This window comes from Bos taurus, chromosome X, assembly GCF_002263795.3.
Source record: "Bos taurus isolate L1 Dominette 01449 registration number 42190680 breed Hereford chromosome X, ARS-UCD2.0, whole genome shotgun sequence".
Classification (NCBI taxonomy): Eukaryota; Metazoa; Chordata; class Mammalia; order Artiodactyla; family Bovidae; genus Bos; species Bos taurus.
Window position 1 is genome coordinate 92,150,953 of NC_037357.1, and position 10,279 is coordinate 92,161,231.

The window sequence follows — 10,279 nt, forward strand, 5'->3', positions numbered from 1 at the left end:
AGTCGGACATGACTGAGCGACTGAACTGAACTGAACTGATACTTTCTCCTACTCTGTAGCTTTTCTTCTCTTCACAGAGCCTTCCTGGATTAGTTTTGGAAAATTCTGACTTATTATTACTCCAAATATTTCTTCTATTTCTTTCTCTCTTTCTTCTCCTTCTGGTATTCCCATTATGAATGTATTACATTTCTATAATAGCTCCACAGTTCTTGGATATTTTGTTCTAACTTTTCAATTTTTCTCTTTTTATTTCCATTTTGAAAGTGTCTATTGACATACTGGCTTAAAACTCAGCATTCAGAAAACTAAGATCATGGCATTCAGTCCCATCACTTCATGGCAAATAGATAGGGAAACAATGGAAACAGTGACAGACTTTGTTTTTTGGGGGCTCTAAAATCACTGCAGATGGTGACTGCAGCTATTAAATTAAAAGACGCTTGCTCCTTGGAAGAAAAGCTATGATCAATCTAGACAGCATATTAAAAACCAGAGACATTACTTTGCCAGCAAAGGTCCGTCTAGTCAAAGCTATGGTTTTTCCAGTAGTCATGTATGGATGTGAGAGTTGGACTATAAAGAAAGCTGAGTGCCAAAGAATTGATGCTTTTGAATCGTGGTGTTGGAGAAGACTCTTGAGAGTCCCTTGGGATACATGGAGCTCCACCCAGTCCATCCTAAAGGAAATCATTCCTGAATGTTCATTGGAAGGACTGGATCTGAAGCTGGAACTCCAATATTTTGGCCACCTGATGCAAAGATCTGACTTATTGGCAAAGACCCTGGCCCTGGGAAAGATTGAAGGCAGGAGGAGAAGGGGACAACAGAGGATGAGATGATTGGCTGGCATCACTGACTTGATGGACACAAGTTTGAGCAAGCTCTGGGTGTTGGTGACGGACAGGGAAGCCTAGCGTGCTACGGTCCATGGGGTCGTGAAGAGTTGGACATGACTGAGTGACTGAACTGAACTGATTGACATACATTCAAGCTCAATGATTCTTTAATCAGCTGTATCCAGTTTATTGATGAGCTCAAAATAGTCATCTTTCATTTTTCTTGCAGTGTTTATAATAGCTACTATTTTTTAGTTAAAAAAATAATTTTTTATTTTGATTGGAGGATAATTATTTTACAATATTGTGGTGGTTTTTGACATCCATCAACATGAATTGGCCATAGGTATACATGTGTACCCCCATCCTGAACCCCCCTCCCACCTCCCTCCCACTCTGTCCATTTAGGTTGTCCAAGAGCACCAGCTTTGGGTGTCCTGCCTCATGAATCAAACTTGCACTGGTCATCTATTTTACATATGGTGATGTATATGTTTCAGTGCTATTCTCTCAAATCATCCCACCCTCTCCTCCCATTTAAATTCTGTTCTTTAAGTCTATGTTTCCTTTGTTGCCCTACATGTAGGATCATCTGTACCATCTTTCCAAATTTCATATATATGCATTAATATACAGTATTTGTCTTGCTCTTTCTGACTTACTTCACTCCATATAATAGGGTCTAGGTTCATCCACTTCATTAGAACTGACTCAAATGTGTTCCTTTTTATAGCTGAGTAATATTCATTGTGTATATGTACCTCAGCATTCTTATCCATTCCTCTATGGATGGACATCTATGTTGGTTCCATGTCCTAGCCATTGTAAATGGTGCTGCAATGAAAATTGGGGTACATGTGTCTTTTCAATTCTGCTTTTCTTGGGATATGTACCCAGCAGTGGGGTTGCTGGCTTGTATGGCAGTTCTATTTCCAGTTTTATAAGGAATCTCCACACTGTTCTCCACAGTGGCTGTACCAGTTTGCATTCCCACCAAAAATGTAAGAGGGTTCCTTTTTTCCACACCCGCTCCATCGTTTATTGTTTGTATAATTTTGATGATGGCCATTTTGACCAGTGTGAGACAATACCTCATTGTGGTTTTGATTTGCATTTCTCTAATAATGAGTGTTGTTGAACATCTAAACTGTATGTCTTCTCTGGAGAAATGTCTGTTTAGGGCTTTTGTCAACTTTTTGATTGGATTGTTCATTTTTATTTTATTTATTTTATTTTTTATTTTTTTTATTCCTTTATTTCTCATGTGTTCCCCATCCTGAACCCTCTTCCCTCCTCCCTCCCCATACCATCCCTCTGGATCGTCCCAGTGCACCAGCCCCAAGCATCCAGCATCGTGCATTGAACCTGGACTGGCATTTTTCTGATATTGAGCTGCATGAGCTGCTTGTATATTTTGGATATTAATTCTTTGTCAGTTATTTTGTTTGCTATTATTTTTTTCCCATTCCGAGGGCTGTCTTTTTATCTTCCTTATAGTTTCCTTCGTTATGCAAAAGTTTTAAAGTTTAATTAGGTAGGTCCCATTTGTTTATTTTTATTTCCATTATTGTAGGAGGTGGGTCATAGAGGAGATTGTTTTGATTTATGTTGGAGAGTGTTCTCCCTAATGTTTTTCTCTAAGAGTTTATAGTTTCTGTTCTTACATTTAGGTCTTTAATCCATTTTGAGTTTATTTTTGTGTATGGTGTTAGAAAGTGCTCTAGTTTCATTCTTTTACATGTTGTTCAGTCACTCAGTTGTGTCCGATTCCTTGTGAACCCATGGACTGCAGCACACAAAGCTTCCCTGTCCTTAACCATCTTCTGGAGCTTGCTCAAACTCACATCCATTGAGTTGGCAATGCCATCAAACCATCTCGTCCTCTGTCGTCCCATTCTCCTCCTGCCTTTAATTTTTCCCAGCATCAGGGCCTTTTCTAATGAGTTGGCTCTTCACATTGGTGGCCAAAGTATTGGAGCTCAGTCCTTCCAATGAGTATTCAAGATTGACTGGTTTGATATCCTTGCAGTCCTAGGGACTCTCAAGAGTCTTCTCCAACATTTTGATGAGTTTAAAATCATCAATTCTTTGGTGCTCAACCCTATTTATGGTCTAAATCTCACATCTGTACATGACTACTGGAAAAACCATAGGTTTGTCTAGATGAACCCTTATCGGAAAAGTAATGTCTCTGTTTTTTAATGGGCTTCACTGAGAGCTCAGTAGGTAAAGAATCTACTTGCAAAGCAGGAGACCCTGGTTCAACCTCTGTGTTGGGAAGATCCTCTGGGGAAGAGAAAGGCTACCCACTCCAGTATTCTGGCCTGGAGAGTTCCTTGGACCGTATAGTCCATGGGGTTGCAAAGACTTGCACATGATTTCCTTGCAGTCCAAGGGACTCTCAAGAGTCTTCTCTAACACCACTGTTTAAAAGCATCAATTCTTTGGTGCTTAGCCTTATTTATGGTTCAACTCTCACATCTATACATGACTACTTGGAAAACCAGAGCTTTGACTAGATGGCCCTTTGTTGGAAAAGTAATGTCACTGCTTTTTAATATGGTTTTTAGGTTTGTAATTGCTTTTCTTCTAAGGAGCAAGCGTCTTTTGATTTCATGGCTGTAGTCACAGTCCACAGTGATTTTGCAGCCCAAGGAAATAAAGTTTGTCACTGTTTATTGTTTCCCTATCTATTTGCCATGAAGTGATGGGACCGGATGCCATGTGCTTTGTTTTTTGAATGTTGAGTTTTAAGCCAATTTTTTCACTCTTGTCTTTCACTTTCATCAAGAGGCTCTTTAGTTCCTCTTTGCTCTCTGCCATAAGGGTGGTGTCATCTGAATATTGGAAATTATTGATATTTCACCCTGCAATCTTGATTCCAGCTTGTGCTTTATCCAGCCCAGCATTTTGCATGATGTATTCTGCATATAAGTTAAATAGGCAGGGTGATAATATGCATACAGCCTTGACATACTCCTTTCCCAGTTTGGAACCAGTCTGTTATTCCATGTCCAGTTCTAACTTTTGCTTCTTGACCTGCATACAGGTTTCTCAGGAGGCAGGTAAAGTGGTCTGGTAGTCCCATCTCTTTCAGAATATTCCACAGTTTATTGTGATCCACACAGTCAAAGGCTTTAGTGTAGTCAGTGAAGCAGAAGTAGATGTAATTCTGGAATTCTCTCTTTTTCTATGATATAACGGATGTTGCAAATCTGATATCTGGTTCCTCTGCCTTTTCTAAACCTAACTTGAACATCTGGAAGTTTTCTGTTCATGTACTGTTGAAGCCTAGCTTGGACAGTTTTGTGCATTACTTTGCTAGCATATGAAATAAGTGCAATTGTATGGTAGTTTGAACATTCTTTGTCATTGCCCATCTTTGGGATTGGAATAAAAACTGATCTTTTTTAATCCTGTGGTTACTGCTGAGTTTTCCAAATTTGCTGGCATATTGACTGCAGTACTTTAACAGCATCATCTTTTAGGATTCTAAATAGCTCAGTTGGAATTCCATCTCCTGCAATAGCTTGGTAGTTTGATAGTGATTGAATTGAATCTATAGATTTCTTTGGGTAGTATACTTATTTTCACTATATTGATTCATCCAACCTAAGAACATGGAACCTGGTATATTTCTCCATCTATTTGTGTCATATTTGATTTCTTTCATCAGTGTTTTATAGTTTTCTGTATACAGATCTTTTGTTTCTCTAGGTAAATTTATTCCTAAGTATGTTGTTCTTTTTGTTGCAATGATGAATGGCATTGTTTTCTTAATTTCTCTTTCTGATTTTTCACTGTTAGGATATAGGAATGCTAGGGATGTCTGTGTATTAATTTTACATCCTGCAGCATTACTATATTCATTGATTAGGCTCTAGTAATTTTCTGGCGGCATCTTTAGGGTTTTCTATCTAGAAGATCCTGTCATCTGCAAACAGTTAGAGTTTTGCTTCCTTTTTTTCTATTCTAGATTCCTTTAATTTCTTTTTCTTCTCTTATTGCCGTGGCTATGACTTCCAAAACTATGGTGAATAGTATTGGTGAGAGTGAGCACCCTTGTCTTGTTTCTGATTTTAGAGGAAATGCTTTCAGTTTTTCACCACTGAGAATAATATTTGCTATGGGTTTGTCATATATGGCTTTTATTATGTTGAGGTATATTCCTTATATGCATACTTTATGGAGTTTTCATCATAAATGGGTGCTGAATTTTGTCAAAGTCTTTCTCTGAATCTATTGATATAATCATATGTATTTTATCTTTCAATTTGTTAATACGGTATATCACATTGATCAGTTTGTGAATATTGAATAATCCTTGCATTCCTGATCACTTGATCATGATGTATGATCTTTTTCATATGCTGTTGAACTGTTTGCTAGATTTTTAAAAAGGATTTTTGCATCTATGGTCATCAATTATGCTTGCTTGTATTTTTCTTTTTTTGGTGGCAACTTTGGTTTTGGTATCAGGGTGATGGTTGCCTTGAAGAATGAGTTTGGGAGTTTTCCTTCTTCTGAAATTTTCTTCAAGTTTTTAAGTAGGATATATGTTAGCTGTTCTCTAAATTTTTGGTAGAATTCAACTGTGAAGCTATCTGGTCCTGGGCTTTCATTTGTTGGAAGATTTTCCATTTCTATTTCAGTTTCCATGCTTGTCATTGGTCTGTTCAAGTTTTCTATTTCTTTCTGGTTCAATTTTGGAAAGTTACACTTTTCTAAGAATTTGTCGATTTCTTCCAAGTTGTCCATTTTATTGGCGTATAGTTGCTCTTGATAGTCTCTTATGATCATTTGTATTTCTGTGTTGTCTGTTGTAATTTCTTCATTTTCATTTCTAAGTTTATTGATTTGAGTCATCTCCCGTTTTTTTCTTGATAAGTCTGGCTAACTGGTGTCTATTTTGTTTATTGTCTCAAAGAATGAGCTTTTTAGTTTTACTGGTCTTTGCTATAGTTTCCTTTATTTCTTTTTCACTTATTTCTGCTCTGATTTTTATGATTTCTTTCCTTCTACTAACTTTGGAGGTTTATTTGTTCTTCCTTTTCTAGTTGTTTTAGGTGTAAGCTTAGCTTGATTATTTGATGTTTCTCTCGTTTCTTGAGGTAGGCTTCTGTCGTTGTGAGTTTCCCTCTTAACACTGTTTTTACTGAATCCCATAGGTTTTCTGTTGTTGTGTTTTCATTACTATTTATTTCCGTGTGTATATTGATTTCCTCTTTGATTTATTCAGGGTTCTGTTGCTTATTTAGGAGTCTGTTATTTAGCCTCCGTATATTTGTGGTTTTTAGTTTTTTTCCCCTGTAGCTTATATCTAATCTTACAGTATTGTGATAAGAAAAATTGCTGGAAAAAATTTCAATTTTTAAAAATTTACCAAGACTTGACTTGTGGTCCAGGGTGTCATCTATCCTGAAGAACATTCCACGTTCACTTGAGAAAAAGTTGAAATCCATTGTTTTTGGGTGAAATGTCTTGTAGATATCAATTAAGTCCAACTACTCCAATGTATCATTTAAAGCTTTTGTTTCTTTGTTAATACTTTGTCTGGATTATCTGTCCATTGATGTAAATGGGGGTATTAAAGTCCCCCACTATTATTGTGTTACTATCAGTTTCCCCTTTAATAGTTGTTAGCATTTGCATTATGTTTTAAGGTTCTCTTTTTTAGGTGCATAAGAAAAGGTGGCAAGAATACACAGAAGAACTGAACAAAAAAGATCTTCACAACCCAAATAATCACTCACACTCACCTAGAGCCAGATATCCGGGAATGTGAAGTCAAGTGGGCCTTAGGAAGCATCAGTACAAACAAGGCTAGTGGAGGTGATGAAATTCCAGTTGAGCTATTTCAAATCCTAAAAGATGATGCTGTAAAAGTGCTGCACTCAATATGCCAGCAAATTTGGAAAACTCAGCAGTGGCCACAGGACTGGAAAAGATCAGTTTTCATTCCAATATCTAAGAAAGGCAATGCCAAAGGATGCCCAAACTACTGCACAATTGCACTCATCTCACATGCTATAAAGTAATGCTCAAAATTCTCCAAGCCAGGCTTCAGCAATACATGAACCATGAAATTCCAGAAGTTCAAGCTGGTTTTAGAAAAGGGAGAGGAACCAGAAATCAAATTGCCAACATCCGCTGGATCATAGAAAAAGCAAGAGAGTTCCAGAAAAACATCTATTTCTGCTTTATTGACTATGCCAAAGCCTTTGACTGTGTGGATCACAATAAACTGTGGAAAATTCTTAAAGAGATGGGAATACCAGGCCACCTAACCTGCCTCTTGAGAAACCTATATGCAGGTAAGGAAGAAACAGTTAGAACTGGACATGGAACAACAGACTCGTTCCAAGTAGGAAAAGGAGTATGTCAAGGCTGTATATTGTCACCCTGCTTATTTAACTTATATGCAGAGTACATCATGAGAAACGCTGGGCTGGAGGAAGCACATGCTGCAATCAAGATTGCCAGGAGAAATATCAATAACCTCAGATATGCAGATGACACCACCCTTATGGCAGAAAGTGAAGAACCTCTTGATGAAAGTGAAAGAGGAGAGTGAAAAAGTTGGCTTAAAGCTCAACATTCAGAAAACTAAGATCATGGCCTCTGGTCCCTTCACTTCATGGCAAGTAGATGGGGAACCAGTGGAAGCAGTAGCAGACTTTATTTTTGGGGGCTCCAAAATCACTGCAGATGGTGACTGCAGCCATGAAATTAAAAGACGCTTACTCCTTGGAAGGAAAGTTATGACCAACCTAGACAGCATATTCAAAAGCAGAGACATTACTTTGTTAACAAAGGTCTGTCTAGTCAAGGCTATGGTTTTTCCAGTGGTCATATATGGATGTGAGAGTTGGACTATAAAGAAAGCTGAGGGCTGAAGAATTGATGCTTTTGAAGTGTGGTATTGGAGCAGACTCTTTTTTAAAAAATATATAAATTTATTTATTTTAATTGAAGGCTAATTACTTTACAGTATTGTATTGGTTTTGCCATACATCAACATGAACCCGCCATGGGTATACACTCTTGAGAGTCTTTTGGACTGCGAGGAGATCCAACCAGTCCATCCTAAAGGAGATCAGTCCTCGGTTTTCATTGGAAGGACTGATGTTGAAGCTGAAACTCCAATACTTTGGCCACCTGATGCAAAGAGATGACTCATTTGAAAAGACCCTGATGCTGGGAAAGATTGATGGCAGGAGGAGAAGGGGACGACAGAGGATGAGACGGTTGGATGGCATCACCGACTCAATGAACATGGGTTTGGGTAGACGTCGGCAGTTGGTGATGGGTAAGAAGGCCTGATGTGCTGTGCTTCACGGGGTCACAAAGTGTCGGACATGACTGAGCAAGTGAACTGTACTGAACTGAATATATTTATAATTGTTATCCCTTCTTGGATTCATCCCTTGATCATTATGTATTGCCCTTTGTGTGTTTTAATGGTCTTTATTTTAAAGTCTATTTTATCTGATATGAGTATTGCTACTCCTGCTTTCTTTTGGTCTCCATTTGCATGAAATATCTATTTCCAGGCCTTCACTTCCAGTCTGTATGTATCCCTAAGTTCGAGGTTGATCTTTTGTAAACAGCATATATAGTGATCTCTTTTTTGTATCCATTTGGTCAGTCTTTGTCTTTTGGTTGGATCATTTAACCTATTTTATGTTTAAGGTAATTATTGATAATTATGATCCTGTTACCATTTGCTTTATTGTTTTGGGTTCGTTATTATAAACCTTTTCAATTTTCCTCTTTAGAGAAGATCCTTCAACGTTTGTTGAAGAGCTGGTTTGGTGGTGCTGAATTCTCTTAACTTTTGCTCATCTGTAAAGCTTTTGATTTCTCTTTCAAATCTGAATGAGATCCTTGTTGGGTAGAGTAATCTTGGTTGTAGATTTTCCTCTTTCATCACTTTAAGTATTCCCTCTGGCCTGCAGAGTTTTTGTTGACAGATCAGCTGTTATCCTTATAGGGATCCCCTCATGTTATTTTTCGCTTTTCCCTTGATGCTTTTAATATTTATTCTTTGTGTTTAATTTTTGTTAGTCTGATTAATATGTGTCTTGGTGTGTTTCTCATTGGGTTTATCCTGTATGGAACCCTCTGGGCTTCTTGGACTTGGGTGGCTAATTCCATCCCCATTTTAGAGATATTCTCAACTATTATCTCCTCAAATATTTCCTCATGCTCTTTCCTTTTATCTTCTTTTGGGACACCTATAATTTGAATGTTGGGGCACTTAACGTTGTCTTTGAGGCTGTCCTCATTTCTTCTTCTTTTTTTTTTTTCCACTCTGCTTCATTTATTTCCACTATTCTGTCTTCCAGCTCACTTATCCTTTCTTCTATCTTGGTTACTCTACTGTTGGTTCCCTCCAGAGTGTTTTTAATCTCAGTTGTTGCATTGTTAATTACTGATTGACTCTTCTTTATTTCTTCTAGGTCCTTGTTAAACATTTCTTGCATCTTCTCAATTGGTGTCTCTAGTCTATTTATCTGCACCTCCATTTTGTTTTCAAGTTTTGTATCATCATTGCTATCATTATTCTGAATTCTTTTTCAGGTAGACTCCCTATTTCCTCCTCTTTTGTTTGGTTTGTTGGGTTTTTATCATGTTCCTTCACTTGCTGGATATTTATCTGCCTTTTCATTTTCTTTAGTTTGCTGTGTTTGGGGTCTCCTTTCTGAAAGCTTGTGGGTTGTATTTCCTCTTAATTGTGGAGTCTGCTCCCTGTGAGTGGGGTTGGACCAGTGGCTTGTGAAAGTTTCCTGGTTGGGGGAACTTGCGTCTGTGTTCTGGTAGATGGAGGTGGATCTTGTTTCTCTGGAAGGCAGTGCAGTGTCCAGTAGTAAGTTTTGGGGTGTCTATGGGTTTGGTATGGCTTTGGGCAGCCTGTCTTTTAATGTTCAGGATTGTATTCCTATTTTGCTGGAGGATTAGTGTGGGATGTCTTGCTGGAGTTTGCTGGTTCTTAAGTGGAGCTGGTCTCAGTGTAGACATGGAGGCTTTTGGGTTGGCTTGTGTCTATTAGTGTTAGGTTAGGGGTTAGGTGTTCTATAATGTGTTCTATAATGATCTAAAGTTCTGGAGTTGAGCCTTCTGGCTTGTATCTATTAATGTTCCTGGGGTTAGGTGTTCTATAATGATCTAAAATTCTGGAGTTGAGCCTTCTGTTTATTAATGTTCCTGGGGTTAGGTGTTCTATAATGATCTAAAGTTCTGGAGTTGAGCCTTCTGTCTTTTGACCTCTTACAGTAGCATCATGACTTGGCCATTCACACAGCACAGAAGACAAAACTCTTAGGTCAATGGTGAAACAACTCTCCACAGCCAGGAACACCCAAAGGGATTCACAGGGTTATATGGAGAAGAGAAGTGGGAGGAAGAAAAAAGAGGTGACTAGGAGGAGGAAAGGCAGA